This window comes from Equus caballus, chromosome 5 (genome assembly GCF_041296265.1).
Source record: "Equus caballus isolate H_3958 breed thoroughbred chromosome 5, TB-T2T, whole genome shotgun sequence".
Lineage (NCBI taxonomy): Eukaryota > Metazoa > Chordata > Mammalia > Perissodactyla > Equidae > Equus > Equus caballus.
In genome coordinates, this window is record NC_091688.1 from 34,084,188 (window position 1) to 34,112,010 (window position 27,823).

A 27,823-nucleotide genomic window follows, 5' to 3' on the forward strand; every position below is an offset into this window, starting at 1 on the left:
TCCACCCACCCCGCCCCTCCCCCCCCACACCCCGGCGCCAGCACCAAGTCCACCACGGGTCAGCACCGGCACCACGACGAATCCTCGCCGCCACCCCCGCCCCCAGGACGCCCCGAGGACACTGCCAAGTCCGCCGCCACCCCAGCCTGCAAGCCCCAAGCCGCACCCCCAGCCCCAGCCCCTCCACCTCCACCCTCACCACCCCCCTACTGCCCCAACACCCCGACGCCTGTCAGGCCCCTCCTCCCCGCGCCCCCACTTTCCAAATCCTTCCCGGCCGGGGATCCTCCGTTCCGTTGGTCCCTTTGGCCTCTTCTCAACTCAACCCCCAACGCACACCCGAGACGCGACTCTCCGTCCCCAGGACAGGTCGTTTCTGTCTCTGGGGCAGTGGCATTCCCCGCCCTTGCCCGCTCCCCACCCCTCCTCTCACCCTACTCCTTAGCCTCACCACCTCGCAGCGCAGCACAGCACAGCCAGTCTCGCCCGCCGGCGTCCTCTCCCACCGCAGGGGCTTCCGTCTTCCTCGCACCGGAGCCCACTGCCCCTGCTTGCCACCCGCCGCTCCTTACCGCCTCCAGGCACCCCCGCCCCACCATCCGCCAACAACCCCGCGGACCCTATGGTCCTCTCTCGCACGACCCGCCCCGAGGACTCGCTTCCCCCGGCCCTGTCCCCCCCCGCCCCCCCGCCTCAGGCCCCTCGTCCCCACCCCAACCCTAGATCTCACCCGCCGCCACCCGTGCCGGCCAAGGGGCCTGGCCGCCCGGAGCCCCTGCCTGAGCGGCCCGTTCCCGCAAGCCCCGCACCTCCTCCGGGCCCGCGGCGCTCCGCTCGCACACCCGGGACTCCTCCTCACGCCACCCACCGCGCGGCTCACCGCCGTGCCCTCTTCCTGGGGTCACTTGGCCCTGTGCCCTGACCCGCGTGGGGGGCCACCCACCGGGACCGACGCCTCCATCCCGCACCGTCTCCCGCCCCCGCACGCGCACGCCCAGCACCCCGGCCGGGCCCGTGGGGGAACTTCCCGCGCTCACGGGGCGCACCCCTATGCCCACGGGGGCGCCTTGGCGCAGGGGAGAACGGCTCCGTCAAAGTCCAGCGTGGGGCCCGCGGCAGCTTCCTGCCGCTCATCGGCTCGGCCCTCCCCTCTGCCTCGGCCGGAACCGGTCCCTGGACAGATACTCAGCTCCGCTGGCTGACGGCGGCGCGCCCGTCGTGGCGGCAAGGGGCCGGAGAGCTGCCATCTCCTTTGGGGAGCACCCGCAGGAGAAGATGGATGCGGGGCTGGAGAGAGGGATGGCGTGGGTGGACGCCGAGGCGGGAAGGGGAACGCCGTCCAAAGTCCCATCTCGGTGTGGGGAGGGGCGCGGGGGAGGCAAGAGTTCCGGGGAACGCCCTGGCCACTTGGCCATAGGACGCGGAGCGTCGCTGAGGCCACTGGAAGAAAACGCTGGCCAAGCGTCGCCCCACCCCACCCCCGCCACCCCTCCGCCCCCAGCCCCTCCCCACCTGCTTGCCCGTGGCGTTTTCCGGAACGGCCTCCTGTAGCTCCCTGCTCTGTGTCCTCCGCGGCGGGCTGGTCTCGCTAGCCCGACGGACGGACGGCTCGAGGGTCACTGGCCCATCTCCGCCTCTCGGGCGCCGCGGCCGGGCCCTCGGCTCCCGCGCCCGCGCGAGACCCAGACGCCCCTGGCGCCCAATCGCCGGGCCCCCGGGACACGCAGCGGGGCCAGGACCCGGCAGGCGGCGGCGGGAAAGCTGCCGGCGCCTTGGCTGGCGCGAGGGGCGAAGCCAGGGACCACAGGTCTCGGCAGGTGGCCCGACCGGTCCAGGGAGACCCCTGCCCCATCCCGCCCGCACCCCCAGCCCCGGCCCCAGCCCCAGCCCCCGCCCCCACCGGCGGCCCCAGCTCGGGAGGGACCAAGGGGCGGCTTGGGGGCCGCGACACTGTCGCGGCCGAAGCCAGGCTGCGGGAGAGTCGAAGCGCGTGCGGGGGCCGGCGGCGGGGCTGTGCGCCCGCGGCCACGGCGGGAGGGAGGCGGCCCCAGCCACCGAGGAAGAGGGGAAGCGAGGCGAGCGTCCGAGGAGGAGGAGGGGAGACGCCCAGGGGGCGAGCGGGGGCCGAAAGGTCTGCCGTTGGCAGGGGTGGAGGGAGCGTGGCAGGGTCAGGGCTGGACGTGGCGGGTGGCCTTGTCGGGAGGCCGAGGCCAGGGGGCGAGGGGCGAAGCGAGCGAGCTCCGGCGCGGGCTAAAAGTGTGCGTGGTGGGGGGAGGGGTCGCGGCCGCCCGCGCCGCGCCGGGGAGGCGGAGGTCGGGCGGTCGGCAGGCGGGCAGGCGGAGAGGAAGAAGAAAGGCTTCCCTGACCGGGAATCGAACCCGGGCCGCGGCGGTGAGAGCGCCGAATCCTAACCACTAGACCACCAGGGAGCGTCGGGCTTCGCGCCTCGCCTGCGCCTCCTGGACCCGGGGCCCGCAGCCCGCCCGCTCGCCGCTCCCTCGCCGCCGGGGCCCCCTGCCTTGCGCAGGCCAGCCGCCCGCCGCCCCGGCCCAGGCACGCGCCCTCGCCGGCTTCCTGCTCGCCGCGCCCTCAAAACGCTGCGCGCGCCTCCTGCCCGCACGCACGCGCGCGCACACACACACACGCACAGCCGCACGCCCGCCGCCCGCCGCCCGCCGCCCGCCTGCGGGGCGGGAGGGCCCCGCAGCTCGGCAAAAGGTCGGTCCGCTGCGTTGGCCGGGAATCGAACCCGGGTCAACTGCTTGGAAGGCAGCTATGCTCACCACTATACCACCAACGCCGCACAGCCCGGCCTGCCCCGAGACGCCGGCCCGGGGCTCGCGCCACAGCCGTCCCGCCGCCGCCGCCGCCGCCGCCTGGCGCAGCCCTGCTCCGACGCCCCGCCCGCCCGCAGCGCGGCGCTGCCACCGGCGCCACCAACCGCCGCCCCGCGCCAGCGCCAGCGCCGCGCCCGACGCGGCAGCCCTCGTCCGCCGGGACGGACCGCCTCTGGGGGGCGCCCTCGCTGCCACTCCACCAAGCGACCGCCATTCCGACGCCGACCGCCCCGCCAAAGCCCCGGCCGGGCGCCCGCCCTCCACCGGCCGGCTCGCCCCAGCCCTTCTCCACCGGCTGCTCGGCGAGGCAGCTGCGCGCACCGAGAGGGGACCCACCCGCCGCCCGTCCCGGCAGCTGTGCAGCTGTGCAGCTGTGCAGCTGTGCAGCTGTGCAGCGCGCGTCGCGCGTCGCGTCGCAGGGAGCCCCGTGCGCCAGCCGCTGGGGGCGGGCCGCTCGTCGGGCGCTGCGGGGAGCAGAGGAAGCCTTGGCTCGGCCGTGCCGAACGACCGCCGCCCGACGGCGAGGGGGCCTCGGGGAGGGGTCCCCGTGGGCAGGCCGGGCACGGGTTGGCGGCCTGCGCCTGGCTGCAGGGCGGGGCAGGGCGAAGAAGCGCCCTCGGGGGCAAGCGGCAGGACGCAGAGCGGCGCCAGCCACCAAAAAGGGACGTCTTGCCTCCCCGTCGGGGAATCGAACCCCGGTCTCCCGCGTGACAGGCGGGGATACTCACCACTATACTAACGAGGACGGCGGCGGCCGCCCTGGCGCACGACCGCTCTCCGGCTGCCTGCCGACGCCGACCCCCGCCCTCGAGGCCCTGCCCGCCACCGGTGCCCGGCACGTGTGCCCCATCCGACCCGACAGCCAAACGACCGCGTCATCCAGCAAAGCGGACCGCGACCCGCACCCGGACCCGCACACGACCCCGACCCCGGCCGCGCGCCCGGCCCTGGCGGCGCCGGCGGCGGCGGCGGCGGCGGCGGCTGGAAATGCCGAGTCTGCGACGCCTCTTGCCTCCCGTGCGGAGATCGCGCCGCGAGGAAGAGGCCCTCTCGAGAGGGCCAGCGAGGCGGCGAGGAGAAGGGGGGCGCGCGCCGGGCCGCGTCCTTGTCCCGGCCGGCGCCCGGGGTGGGCGACGGGGCGGCGGCGGCGGTGGAGCCGGGCGAGTCCGCTGGCCTTGCTCCACGTCGGCCGGCGCGCGCGTCCCGTCCGTGGCGCGCCCACAAAGACGCCCGCCAGGCGCCGCGGGCGGCCAAGGGCCCCGCCGGCCGCGTCGGCTCCCAGCCAGGCGAGCGGCCACGCGCCCAGGCCCGCCGTCAGGATGGCCGAGCGGTCTAAGGCGCTGCGTTCAGGTCGCAGTCTCCCCTGGAGGCGTGGGTTCGAATCCCACTCCTGACACGCCGACCTTTTGGCCCGCCCAACCAACGCCCGCCTCCCGGGCCTCCCGCACACCCGAGCGCCGCCCTTGGCCGCCTTCCTGGCCGGCCCGGGCTGGCGCTCCGGCCTGTGGCCGCCGCGCCAAACTCCAGGCCCCTACACGCACGCCTCTCGACCCCACCAGCTTCTCACGCCCGCCGCTGCGCGGGCCTGGCGCACTCAGCCCAGGAGGCTGCCCCAGCGCCTCGAACCCACTGGCAACCGGCCTTCCCGACACAGCGCGCGCGCCCCCGCCCACTCACTCACACACCCTTCGCACCGGACCCCACACGCGGGGGCTTCAGGACTTCGCGCCACATCGTTCCTCGCCTGCTCTCCCCTTCCCCCTCCGCACACGAGCCCCCCCCCCCATTAGGGGGTTGTGTAGCCCTCCCTCACACTCGCGCTCCCACTCCCACTCCCGCTACCCCACCCCACCCGACCCCACCCCACCCCACCCCACCCCACCCCACCCGACCCTGCGTGTGCAAAACCCTCCAAGGGTCACCCTCCGACTTCTGCCTGGCGCACAGCGCCTCGCTCTTGGAGCGCCACGCCTGCGCAACGGGCGGCACACCGTCCAACACGCTGGCCTTTCCCACAGCCCCCGGCCGCCCGGCCCGTCCATCCTCTCCACACCCTGCTCAGGTCGCCGTCCCCATCTCGCTGGCCTGTGGTGCCCACCACGACTTTTCACCTCGGGGCCTCGCCCGGGCCACACATGCCTGCCTCCCGGGCCCCACGCAGCCCGGCCTTCTGCTCGCCAGCCCAGCACAGCGCCCTCCCTGCACGGGGCCTGCCTGGCACGCGGGCCCAACCCGGCAAGCTGGCTCCGGGGAGCAGCGAGCCGAAGCCCTGGATCCCCGTCGCCCACACGCAACGTCGGGCCCACGGCCGGGGCCAAGCCCCGTCTGCACGCGCCAAGGCGCCTCGGGGACCCAAACCCACGACCACACGACGGCGCGCCTCCTCCGCGGGCGGCCCGCCAGCCGGCAGCCACTCTGCCAAAGCGCGCCCGCCATCCAAGAACGCGCTCCTGCCTCGCCACCAAGGCACCCCGGAGCCGGACCCTTGCGGGCGAGCCGTCGGCCAGAGCGCAGGCGCCAGGCTCAGGCCCCTCGGGTCTCTTGGCATGAGCGCCGCTCAGCGGCGGGCGGCCGAGGCGGCGCTCCCCAGCCTGCGGCTCCCACGGCCGCCCCCACGCCACGGCCCTCCCACCCAGCCCTGCCCTGCACGGCCCTGCCCTGCCCTGCCCTGCCCTGCCCTCGCCCGGCAGGCCGCGCCGTTGGCGCCCGCGCACGGCCACGCGCCCAGCGCACCCGAGGGGAAGCCCGCCGCCCAGGGGACTTGGGCACGGGCCCGTGGGTCGTCGAAGGGAACGTCGCCCGCCACACATCGCCGCCCCTCGTTGTCATCCGAGCGCGGGCCAGGCTGGGCGCGGCTCCTGGCTTCCTCTGGCGACGCCGGCAGGGTCGCGGCGGCCCTGGGCCGGACACAAGGCGCGGCATGGGCCGAGGCCGCCCCGCTCTGTCGCGGCTCCTCCGCGCCTCGGCGCACAGGTGCCACCGCGCCTCCGTGTCTCCCTGCACCGCACCCCCTCCGACCGCGCCTGCCCCCCCCCCGCCCGCCCCCGAGCGCCCTCCAGGGCCCCGCAGGGCCGTGACCAGTGTCGGGCGGCTGGTGGCGAGCGCCGCTGGGGCGGCGCCTGGTGGCGCCGGCCACCGGTGCATGGGTGGTTCAGTGGTAGAATTCTCGCCTGCCACGCGGGAGGCCCGGGTTCGATTCCCGGCCCATGCAGCACCCCGTCCCCTTTTGGTCCCGCGGCCCCGACGTCCAGCTTAGGCTGCCTCTCTCCTGCGCTCGAGGCCGCCGCCACACACCAACACCTTCCGCCCGCCCCGGGCCCTCGCTCTCGCCCTGGAGACAAAAGTCCCCCCCCACCCCCGCCAAACACGCACCCCGGGAACCAAACGCCCGCCCCCCCAACCCCCCGTGCCCTGACACATTCACGGCCCAGCCACTCTCGTGCCCGCGCACCTTCCTTCCTTGTCCCTCTTCTCTTCCTTCCCGTGACCCCGCTCGAGTCACGCGTTTCCCTTCGAGGGACACTCTCCCGCAGCACACGCGGGCCCATGCACGCCCCACCTCCTCACGCTCCGCCACCTTTCCCCGCTCTCCGGCTCGCCCTGACCCCGGCCGGCAAGTTACGCGGCGTTGGCACTGCCGGCAGGAAGGAACGTGCCGCTCCTACGGGTGACCCACCGCCTTCTCCCGGAGGGTCCCAGTGTCCTGGTGGCGCGCCCTCGAGTCTTTCCAAAGAGTTCCGCGAGATCGTCACCATGCACGCCCGCCGTGTGTTCACCTGATCCCGCTCGGCCGCCATCGGTAGCCAACGCTCGCCGGCCCCTCCACCACCGAAACCACCTGCGCCGCCACCGCGACCCAGTCCACCCACCCCGCCCCTCCCCCCCCACACCCCGGCGCCAGCACCAAGTCCACCACGGGTCAGCACCGGCACCACGACGAATCCTCGCCGCCACCCCCGCCCCCAGGACGCCCCGAGGACACTGCCAAGTCCGCCGCCACCCCAGCCTGCAAGCCCCAAGCCGCACCCCCAGCCCCAGCCCCTCCACCTCCACCCTCACCACCCCCCTACTGCCCCAACACCCCGACGCCTGTCAGGCCCCTCCTCCCCGCGCCCCCACTTTCCAAATCCTTCCCGGCCGGGGATCCTCCGTTCCGTTGGTCCCTTTGGCCTCTTCTCAACTCAACCCCCAACGCACACCCGAGACGCGACTCTCCGTCCCCAGGACAGGTCGTTTCTGTCTCTGGGGCAGTGGCATTCCCCGCCCTTGCCCGCTCCCCACCCCTCCTCTCACCCTACTCCTTAGCCTCACCACCTCGCAGCGCAGCACAGCACAGCCAGTCTCGCCCGCCGGCGTCCTCTCCCACCGCAGGGGCTTCCGTCTTCCTCGCACCGGAGCCCACTGCCCCTGCTTGCCACCCGCCGCTCCTTACCGCCTCCAGGCACCCCCGCCCCACCATCCGCCAACAACCCCGCGGACCCTATGGTCCTCTCTCGCACGACCCGCCCCGAGGACTCGCTTCCCCCGGCCCTGTCCCCCCCCGCCCCCCCGCCTCAGGCCCCTCGTCCCCACCCCAACCCTAGATCTCACCCGCCGCCACCCGTGCCGGCCAAGGGGCCTGGCCGCCCGGAGCCCCTGCCTGAGCGGCCCGTTCCCGCAAGCCCCGCACCTCCTCCGGGCCCGCGGCGCTCCGCTCGCACACCCGGGACTCCTCCTCACGCCACCCACCGCGCGGCTCACCGCCGTGCCCTCTTCCTGGGGTCACTTGGCCCTGTGCCCTGACCCGCGTGGGGGGCCACCCACCGGGACCGACGCCTCCATCCCGCACCGTCTCCCGCCCCCGCACGCGCACGCCCAGCACCCCGGCCGGGCCCGTGGGGGAACTTCCCGCGCTCACGGGGCGCACCCCTATGCCCACGGGGGCGCCTTGGCGCAGGGGAGAACGGCTCCGTCAAAGTCCAGCGTGGGGCCCGCGGCAGCTTCCTGCCGCTCATCGGCTCGGCCCTCCCCTCTGCCTCGGCCGGAACCGGTCCCTGGACAGATACTCAGCTCCGCTGGCTGACGGCGGCGCGCCCGTCGTGGCGGCAAGGGGCCGGAGAGCTGCCATCTCCTTTGGGGAGCACCCGCAGGAGAAGATGGATGCGGGGCTGGAGAGAGGGATGGCGTGGGTGGACGCCGAGGCGGGAAGGGGAACGCCGTCCAAAGTCCCATCTCGGTGTGGGGAGGGGCGCGGGGGAGGCAAGAGTTCCGGGGAACGCCCTGGCCACTTGGCCATAGGACGCGGAGCGTCGCTGAGGCCACTGGAAGAAAACGCTGGCCAAGCGTCGCCCCACCCCACCCCCGCCACCCCTCCGCCCCCAGCCCCTCCCCACCTGCTTGCCCGTGGCGTTTTCCGGAACGGCCTCCTGTAGCTCCCTGCTCTGTGTCCTCCGCGGCGGGCTGGTCTCGCTAGCCCGACGGACGGACGGCTCGAGGGTCACTGGCCCATCTCCGCCTCTCGGGCGCCGCGGCCGGGCCCTCGGCTCCCGCGCCCGCGCGAGACCCAGACGCCCCTGGCGCCCAATCGCCGGGCCCCCGGGACACGCAGCGGGGCCAGGACCCGGCAGGCGGCGGCGGGAAAGCTGCCGGCGCCTTGGCTGGCGCGAGGGGCGAAGCCAGGGACCACAGGTCTCGGCAGGTGGCCCGACCGGTCCAGGGAGACCCCTGCCCCATCCCGCCCGCACCCCCAGCCCCGGCCCCAGCCCCAGCCCCCGCCCCCACCGGCGGCCCCAGCTCGGGAGGGACCAAGGGGCGGCTTGGGGGCCGCGACACTGTCGCGGCCGAAGCCAGGCTGCGGGAGAGTCGAAGCGCGTGCGGGGGCCGGCGGCGGGGCTGTGCGCCCGCGGCCACGGCGGGAGGGAGGCGGCCCCAGCCACCGAGGAAGAGGGGAAGCGAGGCGAGCGTCCGAGGAGGAGGAGGGGAGACGCCCAGGGGGCGAGCGGGGGCCGAAAGGTCTGCCGTTGGCAGGGGTGGAGGGAGCGTGGCAGGGTCAGGGCTGGACGTGGCGGGTGGCCTTGTCGGGAGGCCGAGGCCAGGGGGCGAGGGGCGAAGCGAGCGAGCTCCGGCGCGGGCTAAAAGTGTGCGTGGTGGGGGGAGGGGTCGCGGCCGCCCGCGCCGCGCCGGGGAGGCGGAGGTCGGGCGGTCGGCAGGCGGGCAGGCGGAGAGGAAGAAGAAAGGCTTCCCTGACCGGGAATCGAACCCGGGCCGCGGCGGTGAGAGCGCCGAATCCTAACCACTAGACCACCAGGGAGCGTCGGGCTTCGCGCCTCGCCTGCGCCTCCTGGACCCGGGGCCCGCAGCCCGCCCGCTCGCCGCTCCCTCGCCGCCGGGGCCCCCTGCCTTGCGCAGGCCAGCCGCCCGCCGCCCCGGCCCAGGCACGCGCCCTCGCCGGCTTCCTGCTCGCCGCGCCCTCAAAACGCTGCGCGCGCCTCCTGCCCGCACGCACGCGCGCGCACACACACACACGCACAGCCGCACGCCCGCCGCCCGCCGCCCGCCGCCCGCCTGCGGGGCGGGAGGGCCCCGCAGCTCGGCAAAAGGTCGGTCCGCTGCGTTGGCCGGGAATCGAACCCGGGTCAACTGCTTGGAAGGCAGCTATGCTCACCACTATACCACCAACGCCGCACAGCCCGGCCTGCCCCGAGACGCCGGCCCGGGGCTCGCGCCACAGCCGTCCCGCCGCCGCCGCCGCCGCCGCCTGGCGCAGCCCTGCTCCGACGCCCCGCCCGCCCGCAGCGCGGCGCTGCCACCGGCGCCACCAACCGCCGCCCCGCGCCAGCGCCAGCGCCGCGCCCGACGCGGCAGCCCTCGTCCGCCGGGACGGACCGCCTCTGGGGGGCGCCCTCGCTGCCACTCCACCAAGCGACCGCCATTCCGACGCCGACCGCCCCGCCAAAGCCCCGGCCGGGCGCCCGCCCTCCACCGGCCGGCTCGCCCCAGCCCTTCTCCACCGGCTGCTCGGCGAGGCAGCTGCGCGCACCGAGAGGGGACCCACCCGCCGCCCGTCCCGGCAGCTGTGCAGCTGTGCAGCTGTGCAGCTGTGCAGCTGTGCAGCGCGCGTCGCGCGTCGCGTCGCAGGGAGCCCCGTGCGCCAGCCGCTGGGGGCGGGCCGCTCGTCGGGCGCTGCGGGGAGCAGAGGAAGCCTTGGCTCGGCCGTGCCGAACGACCGCCGCCCGACGGCGAGGGGGCCTCGGGGAGGGGTCCCCGTGGGCAGGCCGGGCACGGGTTGGCGGCCTGCGCCTGGCTGCAGGGCGGGGCAGGGCGAAGAAGCGCCCTCGGGGGCAAGCGGCAGGACGCAGAGCGGCGCCAGCCACCAAAAAGGGACGTCTTGCCTCCCCGTCGGGGAATCGAACCCCGGTCTCCCGCGTGACAGGCGGGGATACTCACCACTATACTAACGAGGACGGCGGCGGCCGCCCTGGCGCACGACCGCTCTCCGGCTGCCTGCCGACGCCGACCCCCGCCCTCGAGGCCCTGCCCGCCACCGGTGCCCGGCACGTGTGCCCCATCCGACCCGACAGCCAAACGACCGCGTCATCCAGCAAAGCGGACCGCGACCCGCACCCGGACCCGCACACGACCCCGACCCCGGCCGCGCGCCCGGCCCTGGCGGCGCCGGCGGCGGCGGCGGCGGCGGCGGCTGGAAATGCCGAGTCTGCGACGCCTCTTGCCTCCCGTGCGGAGATCGCGCCGCGAGGAAGAGGCCCTCTCGAGAGGGCCAGCGAGGCGGCGAGGAGAAGGGGGGCGCGCGCCGGGCCGCGTCCTTGTCCCGGCCGGCGCCCGGGGTGGGCGACGGGGCGGCGGCGGCGGTGGAGCCGGGCGAGTCCGCTGGCCTTGCTCCACGTCGGCCGGCGCGCGCGTCCCGTCCGTGGCGCGCCCACAAAGACGCCCGCCAGGCGCCGCGGGCGGCCAAGGGCCCCGCCGGCCGCGTCGGCTCCCAGCCAGGCGAGCGGCCACGCGCCCAGGCCCGCCGTCAGGATGGCCGAGCGGTCTAAGGCGCTGCGTTCAGGTCGCAGTCTCCCCTGGAGGCGTGGGTTCGAATCCCACTCCTGACACGCCGACCTTTTGGCCCGCCCAACCAACGCCCGCCTCCCGGGCCTCCCGCACACCCGAGCGCCGCCCTTGGCCGCCTTCCTGGCCGGCCCGGGCTGGCGCTCCGGCCTGTGGCCGCCGCGCCAAACTCCAGGCCCCTACACGCACGCCTCTCGACCCCACCAGCTTCTCACGCCCGCCGCTGCGCGGGCCTGGCGCACTCAGCCCAGGAGGCTGCCCCAGCGCCTCGAACCCACTGGCAACCGGCCTTCCCGACACAGCGCGCGCGCCCCCGCCCACTCACTCACACACCCTTCGCACCGGACCCCACACGCGGGGGCTTCAGGACTTCGCGCCACATCGTTCCTCGCCTGCTCTCCCCTTCCCCCTCCGCACACGAGCCCCCCCCCCCATTAGGGGGTTGTGTAGCCCTCCCTCACACTCGCGCTCCCACTCCCACTCCCGCTACCCCACCCCACCCGACCCCACCCCACCCCACCCCACCCCACCCCACCCGACCCTGCGTGTGCAAAACCCTCCAAGGGTCACCCTCCGACTTCTGCCTGGCGCACAGCGCCTCGCTCTTGGAGCGCCACGCCTGCGCAACGGGCGGCACACCGTCCAACACGCTGGCCTTTCCCACAGCCCCCGGCCGCCCGGCCCGTCCATCCTCTCCACACCCTGCTCAGGTCGCCGTCCCCATCTCGCTGGCCTGTGGTGCCCACCACGACTTTTCACCTCGGGGCCTCGCCCGGGCCACACATGCCTGCCTCCCGGGCCCCACGCAGCCCGGCCTTCTGCTCGCCAGCCCAGCACAGCGCCCTCCCTGCACGGGGCCTGCCTGGCACGCGGGCCCAACCCGGCAAGCTGGCTCCGGGGAGCAGCGAGCCGAAGCCCTGGATCCCCGTCGCCCACACGCAACGTCGGGCCCACGGCCGGGGCCAAGCCCCGTCTGCACGCGCCAAGGCGCCTCGGGGACCCAAACCCACGACCACACGACGGCGCGCCTCCTCCGCGGGCGGCCCGCCAGCCGGCAGCCACTCTGCCAAAGCGCGCCCGCCATCCAAGAACGCGCTCCTGCCTCGCCACCAAGGCACCCCGGAGCCGGACCCTTGCGGGCGAGCCGTCGGCCAGAGCGCAGGCGCCAGGCTCAGGCCCCTCGGGTCTCTTGGCATGAGCGCCGCTCAGCGGCGGGCGGCCGAGGCGGCGCTCCCCAGCCTGCGGCTCCCACGGCCGCCCCCACGCCACGGCCCTCCCACCCAGCCCTGCCCTGCACGGCCCTGCCCTGCCCTGCCCTGCCCTGCCCTCGCCCGGCAGGCCGCGCCGTTGGCGCCCGCGCACGGCCACGCGCCCAGCGCACCCGAGGGGAAGCCCGCCGCCCAGGGGACTTGGGCACGGGCCCGTGGGTCGTCGAAGGGAACGTCGCCCGCCACACATCGCCGCCCCTCGTTGTCATCCGAGCGCGGGCCAGGCTGGGCGCGGCTCCTGGCTTCCTCTGGCGACGCCGGCAGGGTCGCGGCGGCCCTGGGCCGGACACAAGGCGCGGCATGGGCCGAGGCCGCCCCGCTCTGTCGCGGCTCCTCCGCGCCTCGGCGCACAGGTGCCACCGCGCCTCCGTGTCTCCCTGCACCGCACCCCCTCCGACCGCGCCTGCCCCCCCCCCGCCCGCCCCCGAGCGCCCTCCAGGGCCCCGCAGGGCCGTGACCAGTGTCGGGCGGCTGGTGGCGAGCGCCGCTGGGGCGGCGCCTGGTGGCGCCGGCCACCGGTGCATGGGTGGTTCAGTGGTAGAATTCTCGCCTGCCACGCGGGAGGCCCGGGTTCGATTCCCGGCCCATGCAGCACCCCGTCCCCTTTTGGTCCCGCGGCCCCGACGTCCAGCTTAGGCTGCCTCTCTCCTGCGCTCGAGGCCGCCGCCACACACCAACACCTTCCGCCCGCCCCGGGCCCTCGCTCTCGCCCTGGAGACAAAAGTCCCCCCCCACCCCCGCCAAACACGCACCCCGGGAACCAAACGCCCGCCCCCCCAACCCCCCGTGCCCTGACACATTCACGGCCCAGCCACTCTCGTGCCCGCGCACCTTCCTTCCTTGTCCCTCTTCTCTTCCTTCCCGTGACCCCGCTCGAGTCACGCGTTTCCCTTCGAGGGACACTCTCCCGCAGCACACGCGGGCCCATGCACGCCCCACCTCCTCACGCTCCGCCACCTTTCCCCGCTCTCCGGCTCGCCCTGACCCCGGCCGGCAAGTTACGCGGCGTTGGCACTGCCGGCAGGAAGGAACGTGCCGCTCCTACGGGTGACCCACCGCCTTCTCCCGGAGGGTCCCAGTGTCCTGGTGGCGCGCCCTCGAGTCTTTCCAAAGAGTTCCGCGAGATCGTCACCATGCACGCCCGCCGTGTGTTCACCTGATCCCGCTCGGCCGCCATCGGTAGCCAACGCTCGCCGGCCCCTCCACCACCGAAACCACCTGCGCCGCCACCGCGACCCAGTCCACCCACCCCGCCCCTCCCCCCCCACACCCCGGCGCCAGCACCAAGTCCACCACGGGTCAGCACCGGCACCACGACGAATCCTCGCCGCCACCCCCGCCCCCAGGACGCCCCGAGGACACTGCCAAGTCCGCCGCCACCCCAGCCTGCAAGCCCCAAGCCGCACCCCCAGCCCCAGCCCCTCCACCTCCACCCTCACCACCCCCCTACTGCCCCAACACCCCGACGCCTGTCAGGCCCCTCCTCCCCGCGCCCCCACTTTCCAAATCCTTCCCGGCCGGGGATCCTCCGTTCCGTTGGTCCCTTTGGCCTCTTCTCAACTCAACCCCCAACGCACACCCGAGACGCGACTCTCCGTCCCCAGGACAGGTCGTTTCTGTCTCTGGGGCAGTGGCATTCCCCGCCCTTGCCCGCTCCCCACCCCTCCTCTCACCCTACTCCTTAGCCTCACCACCTCGCAGCGCAGCACAGCACAGCCAGTCTCGCCCGCCGGCGTCCTCTCCCACCGCAGGGGCTTCCGTCTTCCTCGCACCGGAGCCCACTGCCCCTGCTTGCCACCCGCCGCTCCTTACCGCCTCCAGGCACCCCCGCCCCACCATCCGCCAACAACCCCGCGGACCCTATGGTCCTCTCTCGCACGACCCGCCCCGAGGACTCGCTTCCCCCGGCCCTGTCCCCCCCCGCCCCCCCGCCTCAGGCCCCTCGTCCCCACCCCAACCCTAGATCTCACCCGCCGCCACCCGTGCCGGCCAAGGGGCCTGGCCGCCCGGAGCCCCTGCCTGAGCGGCCCGTTCCCGCAAGCCCCGCACCTCCTCCGGGCCCGCGGCGCTCCGCTCGCACACCCGGGACTCCTCCTCACGCCACCCACCGCGCGGCTCACCGCCGTGCCCTCTTCCTGGGGTCACTTGGCCCTGTGCCCTGACCCGCGTGGGGGGCCACCCACCGGGACCGACGCCTCCATCCCGCACCGTCTCCCGCCCCCGCACGCGCACGCCCAGCACCCCGGCCGGGCCCGTGGGGGAACTTCCCGCGCTCACGGGGCGCACCCCTATGCCCACGGGGGCGCCTTGGCGCAGGGGAGAACGGCTCCGTCAAAGTCCAGCGTGGGGCCCGCGGCAGCTTCCTGCCGCTCATCGGCTCGGCCCTCCCCTCTGCCTCGGCCGGAACCGGTCCCTGGACAGATACTCAGCTCCGCTGGCTGACGGCGGCGCGCCCGTCGTGGCGGCAAGGGGCCGGAGAGCTGCCATCTCCTTTGGGGAGCACCCGCAGGAGAAGATGGATGCGGGGCTGGAGAGAGGGATGGCGTGGGTGGACGCCGAGGCGGGAAGGGGAACGCCGTCCAAAGTCCCATCTCGGTGTGGGGAGGGGCGCGGGGGAGGCAAGAGTTCCGGGGAACGCCCTGGCCACTTGGCCATAGGACGCGGAGCGTCGCTGAGGCCACTGGAAGAAAACGCTGGCCAAGCGTCGCCCCACCCCACCCCCGCCACCCCTCCGCCCCCAGCCCCTCCCCACCTGCTTGCCCGTGGCGTTTTCCGGAACGGCCTCCTGTAGCTCCCTGCTCTGTGTCCTCCGCGGCGGGCTGGTCTCGCTAGCCCGACGGACGGACGGCTCGAGGGTCACTGGCCCATCTCCGCCTCTCGGGCGCCGCGGCCGGGCCCTCGGCTCCCGCGCCCGCGCGAGACCCAGACGCCCCTGGCGCCCAATCGCCGGGCCCCCGGGACACGCAGCGGGGCCAGGACCCGGCAGGCGGCGGCGGGAAAGCTGCCGGCGCCTTGGCTGGCGCGAGGGGCGAAGCCAGGGACCACAGGTCTCGGCAGGTGGCCCGACCGGTCCAGGGAGACCCCTGCCCCATCCCGCCCGCACCCCCAGCCCCGGCCCCAGCCCCAGCCCCCGCCCCCACCGGCGGCCCCAGCTCGGGAGGGACCAAGGGGCGGCTTGGGGGCCGCGACACTGTCGCGGCCGAAGCCAGGCTGCGGGAGAGTCGAAGCGCGTGCGGGGGCCGGCGGCGGGGCTGTGCGCCCGCGGCCACGGCGGGAGGGAGGCGGCCCCAGCCACCGAGGAAGAGGGGAAGCGAGGCGAGCGTCCGAGGAGGAGGAGGGGAGACGCCCAGGGGGCGAGCGGGGGCCGAAAGGTCTGCCGTTGGCAGGGGTGGAGGGAGCGTGGCAGGGTCAGGGCTGGACGTGGCGGGTGGCCTTGTCGGGAGGCCGAGGCCAGGGGGCGAGGGGCGAAGCGAGCGAGCTCCGGCGCGGGCTAAAAGTGTGCGTGGTGGGGGGAGGGGTCGCGGCCGCCCGCGCCGCGCCGGGGAGGCGGAGGTCGGGCGGTCGGCAGGCGGGCAGGCGGAGAGGAAGAAGAAAGGCTTCCCTGACCGGGAATCGAACCCGGGCCGCGGCGGTGAGAGCGCCGAATCCTAACCACTAGACCACCAGGGAGCGTCGGGCTTCGCGCCTCGCCTGCGCCTCCTGGACCCGGGGCCCGCAGCCCGCCCGCTCGCCGCTCCCTCGCCGCCGGGGCCCCCTGCCTTGCGCAGGCCAGCCGCCCGCCGCCCCGGCCCAGGCACGCGCCCTCGCCGGCTTCCTGCTCGCCGCGCCCTCAAAACGCTGCGCGCGCCTCCTGCCCGCACGCACGCGCGCGCACACACACACACGCACAGCCGCACGCCCGCCGCCCGCCGCCCGCCGCCCGCCTGCGGGGCGGGAGGGCCCCGCAGCTCGGCAAAAGGTCGGTCCGCTGCGTTGGCCGGGAATCGAACCCGGGTCAACTGCTTGGAAGGCAGCTATGCTCACCACTATACCACCAACGCCGCACAGCCCGGCCTGCCCCGAGACGCCGGCCCGGGGCTCGCGCCACAGCCGTCCCGCCGCCGCCGCCGCCGCCGCCTGGCGCAGCCCTGCTCCGACGCCCCGCCCGCCCGCAGCGCGGCGCTGCCACCGGCGCCACCAACCGCCGCCCCGCGCCAGCGCCAGCGCCGCGCCCGACGCGGCAGCCCTCGTCCGCCGGGACGGACCGCCTCTGGGGGGCGCCCTCGCTGCCACTCCACCAAGCGACCGCCATTCCGACGCCGACCGCCCCGCCAAAGCCCCGGCCGGGCGCCCGCCCTCCACCGGCCGGCTCGCCCCAGCCCTTCTCCACCGGCTGCTCGGCGAGGCAGCTGCGCGCACCGAGAGGGGACCCACCCGCCGCCCGTCCCGGCAGCTGTGCAGCTGTGCAGCTGTGCAGCTGTGCAGCTGTGCAGCGCGCGTCGCGCGTCGCGTCGCAGGGAGCCCCGTGCGCCAGCCGCTGGGGGCGGGCCGCTCGTCGGGCGCTGCGGGGAGCAGAGGAAGCCTTGGCTCGGCCGTGCCGAACGACCGCCGCCCGACGGCGAGGGGGCCTCGGGGAGGGGTCCCCGTGGGCAGGCCGGGCACGGGTTGGCGGCCTGCGCCTGGCTGCAGGGCGGGGCAGGGCGAAGAAGCGCCCTCGGGGGCAAGCGGCAGGACGCAGAGCGGCGCCAGCCACCAAAAAGGGACGTCTTGCCTCCCCGTCGGGGAATCGAACCCCGGTCTCCCGCGTGACAGGCGGGGATACTCACCACTATACTAACGAGGACGGCGGCGGCCGCCCTGGCGCACGACCGCTCTCCGGCTGCCTGCCGACGCCGACCCCCGCCCTCGAGGCCCTGCCCGCCACCGGTGCCCGGCACGTGTGCCCCATCCGACCCGACAGCCAAACGACCGCGTCATCCAGCAAAGCGGACCGCGACCCGCACCCGGACCCGCACACGACCCCGACCCCGGCCGCGCGCCCGGCCCTGGCGGCGCCGGCGGCGGCGGCGGCGGCGGCGGCTGGAAATGCCGAGTCTGCGACGCCTCTTGCCTCCCGTGCGGAGATCGCGCCGCGAGGAAGAGGCCCTCTCGAGAGGGCCAGCGAGGCGGCGAGGAGAAGGGGGGCGCGCGCCGGGCCGCGTCCTTGTCCCGGCCGGCGCCCGGGGTGGGCGACGGGGCGGCGGCGGCGGTGGAGCCGGGCGAGTCCGCTGGCCTTGCTCCACGTCGGCCGGCGCGCGCGTCCCGTCCGTGGCGCGCCCACAAAGACGCCCGCCAGGCGCCGCGGGCGGCCAAGGGCCCCGCCGGCCGCGTCGGCTCCCAGCCAGGCGAGCGGCCACGCGCCCAGGCCCGCCGTCAGGATGGCCGAGCGGTCTAAGGCGCTGCGTTCAGGTCGCAGTCTCCCCTGGAGGCGTGGGTTCGAATCCCACTCCTGACACGCCGACCTTTTGGCCCGCCCAACCAACGCCCGCCTCCCGGGCCTCCCGCACACCCGAGCGCCGCCCTTGGCCGCCTTCCTGGCCGGCCCGGGCTGGCGCTCCGGCCTGTGGCCGCCGCGCCAAACTCCAGGCCCCTACACGCACGCCTCTCGACCCCACCAGCTTCTCACGCCCGCCGCTGCGCGGGCCTGGCGCACTCAGCCCAGGAGGCTGCCCCAGCGCCTCGAACCCACTGGCAACCGGCCTTCCCGACACAGCGCGCGCGCCCCCGCCCACTCACTCACACACCCTTCGCACCGGACCCCACACGCGGGGGCTTCAGGACTTCGCGCCACATCGTTCCTCGCCTGCTCTCCCCTTCCCCCTCCGCACACGAGCCCCCCCCCCCATTAGGGGGTTGTGTAGCCCTCCCTCACACTCGCGCTCCCACTCCCACTCCCGCTACCCCACCCCACCCGACCCCACCCCACCCCACCCCACCCCACCCCACCCGACCCTGCGTGTGCAAAACCCTCCAAGGGTCACCCTCCGACTTCTGCCTGGCGCACAGCGCCTCGCTCTTGGAGCGCCACGCCTGCGCAACGGGCGGCACACCGTCCAACACGCTGGCCTTTCCCACAGCCCCCGGCCGCCCGGCCCGTCCATCCTCTCCACACCCTGCTCAGGTCGCCGTCCCCATCTCGCTGGCCTGTGGTGCCCACCACGACTTTTCACCTCGGGGCCTCGCCCGGGCCACACATGCCTGCCTCCCGGGCCCCACGCAGCCCGGCCTTCTGCTCGCCAGCCCAGCACAGCGCCCTCCCTGCACGGGGCCTGCCTGGCACGCGGGCCCAACCCGGCAAGCTGGCTCCGGGGAGCAGCGAGCCGAAGCCCTGGATCCCCGTCGCCCACACGCAACGTCGGGCCCACGGCCGGGGCCAAGCCCCGTCTGCACGCGCCAAGGCGCCTCGGGGACCCAAACCCACGACCACACGACGGCGCGCCTCCTCCGCGGGCGGCCCGCCAGCCGGCAGCCACTCTGCCAAAGCGCGCCCGCCATCCAAGAACGCGCTCCTGCCTCGCCACCAAGGCACCCCGGAGCCGGACCCTTGCGGGCGAGCCGTCGGCCAGAGCGCAGGCGCCAGGCTCAGGCCCCTCGGGTCTCTTGGCATGAGCGCCGCTCAGCGGCGGGCGGCCGAGGCGGCGCTCCCCAGCCTGCGGCTCCCACGGCCGCCCCCACGCCACGGCCCTCCCACCCAGCCCTGCCCTGCACGGCCCTGCCCTGCCCTGCCCTGCCCTGCCCTCGCCCGGCAGGCCGCGCCGTTGGCGCCCGCGCACGGCCACGCGCCCAGCGCACCCGAGGGGAAGCCCGCCGCCCAGGGGACTTGGGCACGGGCCCGTGGGTCGTCGAAGGGAACGTCGCCCGCCACACATCGCCGCCCCTCGTTGTCATCCGAGCGCGGGCCAGGCTGGGCGCGGCTCCTGGCTTCCTCTGGCGACGCCGGCAGGGTCGCGGCGGCCCTGGGCCGGACACAAGGCGCGGCATGGGCCGAGGCCGCCCCGCTCTGTCGCGGCTCCTCCGCGCCTCGGCGCACAGGTGCCACCGCGCCTCCGTGTCTCCCTGCACCGCACCCCCTCCGACCGCGCCTGCCCCCCCCCCGCCCGCCCCCGAGCGCCCTCCAGGGCCCCGCAGGGCCGTGACCAGTGTCGGGCGGCTGGTGGCGAGCGCCGCTGGGGCGGCGCCTGGTGGCGCCGGCCACCGGTGCATGGGTGGTTCAGTGGTAGAATTCTCGCCTGCCACGCGGGAGGCCCGGGTTCGATTCCCGGCCCATGCAGCACCCCGTCCCCTTTTGGTCCCGCGGCCCCGACGTCCAGCTTAGGCTGCCTCTCTCCTGCGCTCGAGGCCGCCGCCACACACCAACACCTTCCGCCCGCCCCGGGCCCTCGCTCTCGCCCTGGAGACAAAAGTCCCCCCCCACCCCCGCCAAACACGCACCCCGGGAACCAAACGCCCGCCCCCCCAACCCCCCGTGCCCTGACACATTCACGGCCCAGCCACTCTCGTGCCCGCGCACCTTCCTTCCTTGTCCCTCTTCTCTTCCTTCCCGTGACCCCGCTCGAGTCACGCGTTTCCCTTCGAGGGACACTCTCCCGCAGCACACGCGGGCCCATGCACGCCCCACCTCCTCACGCTCCGCCACCTTTCCCCGCTCTCCGGCTCGCCCTGACCCCGGCCGGCAAGTTACGCGGCGTTGGCACTGCCGGCAGGAAGGAACGTGCCGCTCCTACGGGTGACCCACCGCCTTCTCCCGGAGGGTCCCAGTGTCCTGGTGGCGCGCCCTCGAGTCTTTCCAAAGAGTTCCGCGAGATCGTCACCATGCACGCCCGCCGTGTGTTCACCTGATCCCGCTCGGCCGCCATCGGTAGCCAACGCTCGCCGGCCCCTCCACCACCGAAACCACCTGCGCCGCCACCGCGACCCAGTCCACCCACCCCGCCCCTCCCCCCCCACACCCCGGCGCCAGCACCAAGTCCACCACGGGTCAGCACCGGCACCACGACGAATCCTCGCCGCCACCCCCGCCCCCAGGACGCCCCGAGGACACTGCCAAGTCCGCCGCCACCCCAGCCTGCAAGCCCCAAGCCGCACCCCCAGCCCCAGCCCCTCCACCTCCACCCTCACCACCCCCCTACTGCCCCAACACCCCGACGCCTGTCAGGCCCCTCCTCCCCGCGCCCCCACTTTCCAAATCCTTCCCGGCCGGGGATCCTCCGTTCCGTTGGTCCCTTTGGCCTCTTCTCAACTCAACCCCCAACGCACACCCGAGACGCGACTCTCCGTCCCCAGGACAGGTCGTTTCTGTCTCTGGGGCAGTGGCATTCCCCGCCCTTGCCCGCTCCCCACCCCTCCTCTCACCCTACTCCTTAGCCTCACCACCTCGCAGCGCAGCACAGCACAGCCAGTCTCGCCCGCCGGCGTCCTCTCCCACCGCAGGGGCTTCCGTCTTCCTCGCACCGGAGCCCACTGCCCCTGCTTGCCACCCGCCGCTCCTTACCGCCTCCAGGCACCCCCGCCCCACCATCCGCCAACAACCCCGCGGACCCTATGGTCCTCTCTCGCACGACCCGCCCCGAGGACTCGCTTCCCCCGGCCCTGTCCCCCCCCGCCCCCCCGCCTCAGGCCCCTCGTCCCCACCCCAACCCTAGATCTCACCCGCCGCCACCCGTGCCGGCCAAGGGGCCTGGCCGCCCGGAGCCCCTGCCTGAGCGGCCCGTTCCCGCAAGCCCCGCACCTCCTCCGGGCCCGCGGCGCTCCGCTCGCACACCCGGGACTCCTCCTCACGCCACCCACCGCGCGGCTCACCGCCGTGCCCTCTTCCTGGGGTCACTTGGCCCTGTGCCCTGACCCGCGTGGGGGGCCACCCACCGGGACCGACGCCTCCATCCCGCACCGTCTCCCGCCCCCGCACGCGCACGCCCAGCACCCCGGCCGGGCCCGTGGGGGAACTTCCCGCGCTCACGGGGCGCACCCCTATGCCCACGGGGGCGCCTTGGCGCAGGGGAGAACGGCTCCGTCAAAGTCCAGCGTGGGGCCCGCGGCAGCTTCCTGCCGCTCATCGGCTCGGCCCTCCCCTCTGCCTCGGCCGGAACCGGTCCCTGGACAGATACTCAGCTCCGCTGGCTGACGGCGGCGCGCCCGTCGTGGCGGCAAGGGGCCGGAGAGCTGCCATCTCCTTTGGGGAGCACCCGCAGGAGAAGATGGATGCGGGGCTGGAGAGAGGGATGGCGTGGGTGGACGCCGAGGCGGGAAGGGGAACGCCGTCCAAAGTCCCATCTCGGTGTGGGGAGGGGCGCGGGGGAGGCAAGAGTTCCGGGGAACGCCCTGGCCACTTGGCCATAGGACGCGGAGCGTCGCTGAGGCCACTGGAAGAAAACGCTGGCCAAGCGTCGCCCCACCCCACCCCCGCCACCCCTCCGCCCCCAGCCCCTCCCCACCTGCTTGCCCGTGGCGTTTTCCGGAACGGCCTCCTGTAGCTCCCTGCTCTGTGTCCTCCGCGGCGGGCTGGTCTCGCTAGCCCGACGGACGGACGGCTCGAGGGTCACTGGCCCATCTCCGCCTCTCGGGCGCCGCGGCCGGGCCCTCGGCTCCCGCGCCCGCGCGAGACCCAGACGCCCCTGGCGCCCAATCGCCGGGCCCCCGGGACACGCAGCGGGGCCAGGACCCGGCAGGCGGCGGCGGGAAAGCTGCCGGCGCCTTGGCTGGCGCGAGGGGCGAAGCCAGGGACCACAGGTCTCGGCAGGTGGCCCGACCGGTCCAGGGAGACCCCTGCCCCATCCCGCCCGCACCCCCAGCCCCGGCCCCAGCCCCAGCCCCCGCCCCCACCGGCGGCCCCAGCTCGGGAGGGACCAAGGGGCGGCTTGGGGGCCGCGACACTGTCGCGGCCGAAGCCAGGCTGCGGGAGAGTCGAAGCGCGTGCGGGGGCCGGCGGCGGGGCTGTGCGCCCGCGGCCACGGCGGGAGGGAGGCGGCCCCAGCCACCGAGGAAGAGGGGAAGCGAGGCGAGCGTCCGAGGAGGAGGAGGGGAGACGCCCAGGGGGCGAGCGGGGGCCGAAAGGTCTGCCGTTGGCAGGGGTGGAGGGAGCGTGGCAGGGTCAGGGCTGGACGTGGCGGGTGGCCTTGTCGGGAGGCCGAGGCCAGGGGGCGAGGGGCGAAGCGAGCGAGCTCCGGCGCGGGCTAAAAGTGTGCGTGGTGGGGGGAGGGGTCGCGGCCGCCCGCGCCGCGCCGGGGAGGCGGAGGTCGGGCGGTCGGCAGGCGGGCAGGCGGAGAGGAAGAAGAAAGGCTTCCCTGACCGGGAATCGAACCCGGGCCGCGGCGGTGAGAGCGCCGAATCCTAACCACTAGACCACCAGGGAGCGTCGGGCTTCGCGCCTCGCCTGCGCCTCCTGGACCCGGGGCCCGCAGCCCGCCCGCTCGCCGCTCCCTCGCCGCCGGGGCCCCCTGCCTTGCGCAGGCCAGCCGCCCGCCGCCCCGGCCCAGGCACGCGCCCTCGCCGGCTTCCTGCTCGCCGCGCCCTCAAAACGCTGCGCGCGCCTCCTGCCCGCACGCACGCGCGCGCACACACACACACGCACAGCCGCACGCCCGCCGCCCGCCGCCCGCCGCCCGCCTGCGGGGCGGGAGGGCCCCGCAGCTCGGCAAAAGGTCGGTCCGCTGCGTTGGCCGGGAATCGAACCCGGGTCAACTGCTTGGAAGGCAGCTATGCTCACCACTATACCACCAACGCCGCACAGCCCGGCCTGCCCCGAGACGCCGGCCCGGGGCTCGCGCCACAGCCGTCCCGCCGCCGCCGCCGCCGCCGCCTGGCGCAGCCCTGCTCCGACGCCCCGCCCGCCCGCAGCGCGGCGCTGCCACCGGCGCCACCAACCGCCGCCCCGCGCCAGCGCCAGCGCCGCGCCCGACGCGGCAGCCCTCGTCCGCCGGGACGGACCGCCTCTGGGGGGCGCCCTCGCTGCCACTCCACCAAGCGACCGCCATTCCGACGCCGACCGCCCCGCCAAAGCCCCGGCCGGGCGCCCGCCCTCCACCGGCCGGCTCGCCCCAGCCCTTCTCCACCGGCTGCTCGGCGAGGCAGCTGCGCGCACCGAGAGGGGACCCACCCGCCGCCCGTCCCGGCAGCTGTGCAGCTGTGCAGCTGTGCAGCTGTGCAGCTGTGCAGCGCGCGTCGCGCGTCGCGTCGCAGGGAGCCCCGTGCGCCAGCCGCTGGGGGCGGGCCGCTCGTCGGGCGCTGCGGGGAGCAGAGGAAGCCTTGGCTCGGCCGTGCCGAACGACCGCCGCCCGACGGCGAGGGGGCCTCGGGGAGGGGTCCCCGTGGGCAGGCCGGGCACGGGTTGGCGGCCTGCGCCTGGCTGCAGGGCGGGGCAGGGCGAAGAAGCGCCCTCGGGGGCAAGCGGCAGGACGCAGAGCGGCGCCAGCCACCAAAAAGGGACGTCTTGCCTCCCCGTCGGGGAATCGAACCCCGGTCTCCCGCGTGACAGGCGGGGATACTCACCACTATACTAACGAGGACGGCGGCGGCCGCCCTGGCGCACGACCGCTCTCCGGCTGCCTGCCGACGCCGACCCCCGCCCTCGAGGCCCTGCCCGCCACCGGTGCCCGGCACGTGTGCCCCATCCGACCCGACAGCCAAACGACCGCGTCATCCAGCAAAGCGGACCGCGACCCGCACCCGGACCCGCACACGACCCCGACCCCGGCCGCGCGCCCGGCCCTGGCGGCGCCGGCGGCGGCGGCGGCGGCGGCGGCTGGAAATGCCGAGTCTGCGACGCCTCTTGCCTCCCGTGCGGAGATCGCGCCGCGAGGAAGAGGCCCTCTCGAGAGGGCCAGCGAGGCGGCGAGGAGAAGGGGGGCGCGCGCCGGGCCGCGTCCTTGTCCCGGCCGGCGCCCGGGGTGGGCGACGGGGCGGCGGCGGCGGTGGAGCCGGGCGAGTCCGCTGGCCTTGCTCCACGTCGGCCGGCGCGCGCGTCCCGTCCGTGGCGCGCCCACAAAGACGCCCGCCAGGCGCCGCGGGCGGCCAAGGGCCCCGCCGGCCGCGTCGGCTCCCAGCCAGGCGAGCGGCCACGCGCCCAGGCCCGCCGTCAGGATGGCCGAGCGGTCTAAGGCGCTGCGTTCAGGTCGCAGTCTCCCCTGGAGGCGTGGGTTCGAATCCCACTCCTGACACGCCGACCTTTTGGCCCGCCCAACCAACGCCCGCCTCCCGGGCCTCCCGCACACCCGAGCGCCGCCCTTGGCCGCCTTCCTGGCCGGCCCGGGCTGGCGCTCCGGCCTGTGGCCGCCGCGCCAAACTCCAGGCCCCTACACGCACGCCTCTCGACCCCACCAGCTTCTCACGCCCGCCGCTGCGCGGGCCTGGCGCACTCAGCCCAGGAGGCTGCCCCAGCGCCTCGAACCCACTGGCAACCGGCCTTCCCGACACAGCGCGCGCGCCCCCGCCCACTCACTCACACACCCTTCGCACCGGACCCCACACGCGGGGGCTTCAGGACTTCGCGCCACATCGTTCCTCGCCTGCTCTCCCCTTCCCCCTCCGCACACGAGCCCCCCCCCCCATTAGGGGGTTGTGTAGCCCTCCCTCACACTCGCGCTCCCACTCCCACTCCCGCTACCCCACCCCACCCGACCCCACCCCACCCCACCCCACCCCACCCCACCCGACCCTGCGTGTGCAAAACCCTCCAAGGGTCACCCTCCGACTTCTGCCTGGCGCACAGCGCCTCGCTCTTGGAGCGCCACGCCTGCGCAACGGGCGGCACACCGTCCAACACGCTGGCCTTTCCCACAGCCCCCGGCCGCCCGGCCCGTCCATCCTCTCCACACCCTGCTCAGGTCGCCGTCCCCATCTCGCTGGCCTGTGGTGCCCACCACGACTTTTCACCTCGGGGCCTCGCCCGGGCCACACATGCCTGCCTCCCGGGCCCCACGCAGCCCGGCCTTCTGCTCGCCAGCCCAGCACAGCGCCCTCCCTGCACGGGGCCTGCCTGGCACGCGGGCCCAACCCGGCAAGCTGGCTCCGGGGAGCAGCGAGCCGAAGCCCTGGATCCCCGTCGCCCACACGCAACGTCGGGCCCACGGCCGGGGCCAAGCCCCGTCTGCACGCGCCAAGGCGCCTCGGGGACCCAAACCCACGACCACACGACGGCGCGCCTCCTCCGCGGGCGGCCCGCCAGCCGGCAGCCACTCTGCCAAAGCGCGCCCGCCATCCAAGAACGCGCTCCTGCCTCGCCACCAAGGCACCCCGGAGCCGGACCCTTGCGGGCGAGCCGTCGGCCAGAGCGCAGGCGCCAGGCTCAGGCCCCTCGGGTCTCTTGGCATGAGCGCCGCTCAGCGGCGGGCGGCCGAGGCGGCGCTCCCCAGCCTGCGGCTCCCACGGCCGCCCCCACGCCACGGCCCTCCCACCCAGCCCTGCCCTGCACGGCCCTGCCCTGCCCTGCCCTGCCCTGCCCTCGCCCGGCAGGCCGCGCCGTTGGCGCCCGCGCACGGCCACGCGCCCAGCGCACCCGAGGGGAAGCCCGCCGCCCAGGGGACTTGGGCACGGGCCCGTGGGTCGTCGAAGGGAACGTCGCCCGCCACACATCGCCGCCCCTCGTTGTCATCCGAGCGCGGGCCAGGCTGGGCGCGGCTCCTGGCTTCCTCTGGCGACGCCGGCAGGGTCGCGGCGGCCCTGGGCCGGACACAAGGCGCGGCATGGGCCGAGGCCGCCCCGCTCTGTCGCGGCTCCTCCGCGCCTCGGCGCACAGGTGCCACCGCGCCTCCGTGTCTCCCTGCACCGCACCCCCTCCGACCGCGCCTGCCCCCCCCCCGCCCGCCCCCGAGCGCCCTCCAGGGCCCCGCAGGGCCGTGACCAGTGTCGGGCGGCTGGTGGCGAGCGCCGCTGGGGCGGCGCCTGGTGGCGCCGGCCACCGGTGCATGGGTGGTTCAGTGGTAGAATTCTCGCCTGCCACGCGGGAGGCCCGGGTTCGATTCCCGGCCCATGCAGCACCCCGTCCCCTTTTGGTCCCGCGGCCCCGACGTCCAGCTTAGGCTGCCTCTCTCCTGCGCTCGAGGCCGCCGCCACACACCAACACCTTCCGCCCGCCCCGGGCCCTCGCTCTCGCCCTGGAGACAAAAGTCCCCCCCCACCCCCGCCAAACACGCACCCCGGGAACCAAACGCCCGCCCCCCCAACCCCCCGTGCCCTGACACATTCACGGCCCAGCCACTCTCGTGCCCGCGCACCTTCCTTCCTTGTCCCTCTTCTCTTCCTTCCCGTGACCCCGCTCGAGTCACGCGTTTCCCTTCGAGGGACACTCTCCCGCAGCACACGCGGGCCCATGCACGCCCCACCTCCTCACGCTCCGCCACCTTTCCCCGCTCTCCGGCTCGCCCTGACCCCGGCCGGCAAGTTACGCGGCGTTGGCACTGCCGGCAGGAAGGAACGTGCCGCTCCTACGGGTGACCCACCGCCTTCTCCCGGAGGGTCCCAGTGTCCTGGTGGCGCGCCCTCGAGTCTTTCCAAAGAGTTCCGCGAGATCGTCACCATGCACGCCCGCCGTGTGTTCACCTGATCCCGCTCGGCCGCCATCGGTAGCCAACGCTCGCCGGCCCCTCCACCACCGAAACCACCTGCGCCGCCACCGCGACCCAGTCCACCCACCCCGCCCCTCCCCCCCCACACCCCGGCGCCAGCACCAAGTCCACCACGGGTCAGCACCGGCACCACGACGAATCCTCGCCGCCACCCCCGCCCCCAGGACGCCCCGAGGACACTGCCAAGTCCGCCGCCACCCCAGCCTGCAAGCCCCAAGCCGCACCCCCAGCCCCAGCCCCTCCACCTCCACCCTCACCACCCCCCTACTGCCCCAACACCCCGACGCCTGTCAGGCCCCTCCTCCCCGCGCCCCCACTTTCCAAATCCTTCCCGGCCGGGGATCCTCCGTTCCGTTGGTCCCTTTGGCCTCTTCTCAACTCAACCCCCAACGCACACCCGAGACGCGACTCTCCGTCCCCAGGACAGGTCGTTTCTGTCTCTGGGGCAGTGGCATTCCCCGCCCTTGCCCGCTCCCCACCCCTCCTCTCACCCTACTCCTTAGCCTCACCACCTCGCAGCGCAGCACAGCACAGCCAGTCTCGCCCGCCGGCGTCCTCTCCCACCGCAGGGGCTTCCGTCTTCCTCGCACCGGAGCCCACTGCCCCTGCTTGCCACCCGCCGCTCCTTACCGCCTCCAGGCACCCCCGCCCCACCATCCGCCAACAACCCCGCGGACCCTATGGTCCTCTCTCGCACGACCCGCCCCGAGGACTCGCTTCCCCCGGCCCTGTCCCCCCCCGCCCCCCCGCCTCAGGCCCCTCGTCCCCACCCCAACCCTAGATCTCACCCGCCGCCACCCGTGCCGGCCAAGGGGCCTGGCCGCCCGGAGCCCCTGCCTGAGCGGCCCGTTCCCGCAAGCCCCGCACCTCCTCCGGGCCCGCGGCGCTCCGCTCGCACACCCGGGACTCCTCCTCACGCCACCCACCGCGCGGCTCACCGCCGTGCCCTCTTCCTGGGGTCACTTGGCCCTGTGCCCTGACCCGCGTGGGGGGCCACCCACCGGGACCGACGCCTCCATCCCGCACCGTCTCCCGCCCCCGCACGCGCACGCCCAGCACCCCGGCCGGGCCCGTGGGGGAACTTCCCGCGCTC

General features: G+C 75.5%; 14 non-coding genes across 14 annotated transcripts; 2 read left to right on the forward strand and 12 right to left on the reverse strand.

The window, feature by feature from the left end:
- Positions 1-2,357: 2,357 nt before the first annotated feature.
- Positions 2,358-2,429, reverse strand: TRNAE-CUC (transfer RNA glutamic acid (anticodon CUC)). The gene has a single exon. It is a non-coding gene; the product is annotated as a tRNA-Glu (tRNA).
- Positions 2,430-2,728: 299 nt separating this feature from the next.
- TRNAG-UCC (transfer RNA glycine (anticodon UCC)) lies at positions 2,729-2,800 on the reverse strand. Its single transcript has one exon. It is a non-coding gene; the product is annotated as a tRNA-Gly (tRNA).
- A 710-nt stretch (positions 2,801-3,510) lies between these two features.
- On the reverse strand, positions 3,511-3,582 carry TRNAD-GUC (transfer RNA aspartic acid (anticodon GUC)). Its single transcript has one exon. It is a non-coding gene; the product is annotated as a tRNA-Asp (tRNA).
- Positions 3,583-9,054: 5,472 nt separating this feature from the next.
- TRNAE-CUC (transfer RNA glutamic acid (anticodon CUC)) lies at positions 9,055-9,126 on the reverse strand. Its single transcript has one exon. It is a non-coding gene; the product is annotated as a tRNA-Glu (tRNA).
- A 299-nt stretch (positions 9,127-9,425) lies between these two features.
- On the reverse strand, positions 9,426-9,497 carry TRNAG-UCC (transfer RNA glycine (anticodon UCC)). The gene has a single exon. It is a non-coding gene; the product is annotated as a tRNA-Gly (tRNA).
- A 710-nt stretch (positions 9,498-10,207) lies between these two features.
- On the reverse strand, positions 10,208-10,279 carry TRNAD-GUC (transfer RNA aspartic acid (anticodon GUC)). Its single transcript has one exon. It is a non-coding gene; the product is annotated as a tRNA-Asp (tRNA).
- A 5,472-nt stretch (positions 10,280-15,751) lies between these two features.
- TRNAE-CUC (transfer RNA glutamic acid (anticodon CUC)) lies at positions 15,752-15,823 on the reverse strand. Its single transcript has one exon. It is a non-coding gene; the product is annotated as a tRNA-Glu (tRNA).
- Positions 15,824-16,122: 299 nt separating this feature from the next.
- On the reverse strand, positions 16,123-16,194 carry TRNAG-UCC (transfer RNA glycine (anticodon UCC)). Its single transcript has one exon. It is a non-coding gene; the product is annotated as a tRNA-Gly (tRNA).
- Positions 16,195-16,904: 710 nt separating this feature from the next.
- Positions 16,905-16,976, reverse strand: TRNAD-GUC (transfer RNA aspartic acid (anticodon GUC)). Its single transcript has one exon. It is a non-coding gene; the product is annotated as a tRNA-Asp (tRNA).
- Positions 16,977-17,544: 568 nt separating this feature from the next.
- TRNAL-CAG (transfer RNA leucine (anticodon CAG)) lies at positions 17,545-17,627 on the forward strand. The gene has a single exon. It is a non-coding gene; the product is annotated as a tRNA-Leu (tRNA).
- A 4,821-nt stretch (positions 17,628-22,448) lies between these two features.
- TRNAE-CUC (transfer RNA glutamic acid (anticodon CUC)) lies at positions 22,449-22,520 on the reverse strand. The gene has a single exon. It is a non-coding gene; the product is annotated as a tRNA-Glu (tRNA).
- A 299-nt stretch (positions 22,521-22,819) lies between these two features.
- Positions 22,820-22,891, reverse strand: TRNAG-UCC (transfer RNA glycine (anticodon UCC)). The gene has a single exon. It is a non-coding gene; the product is annotated as a tRNA-Gly (tRNA).
- A 710-nt stretch (positions 22,892-23,601) lies between these two features.
- Positions 23,602-23,673, reverse strand: TRNAD-GUC (transfer RNA aspartic acid (anticodon GUC)). The gene has a single exon. It is a non-coding gene; the product is annotated as a tRNA-Asp (tRNA).
- A 568-nt stretch (positions 23,674-24,241) lies between these two features.
- On the forward strand, positions 24,242-24,324 carry TRNAL-CAG (transfer RNA leucine (anticodon CAG)). The gene has a single exon. It is a non-coding gene; the product is annotated as a tRNA-Leu (tRNA).
- The last annotated feature ends 3,499 nt before the right edge of the window (positions 24,325-27,823 follow it).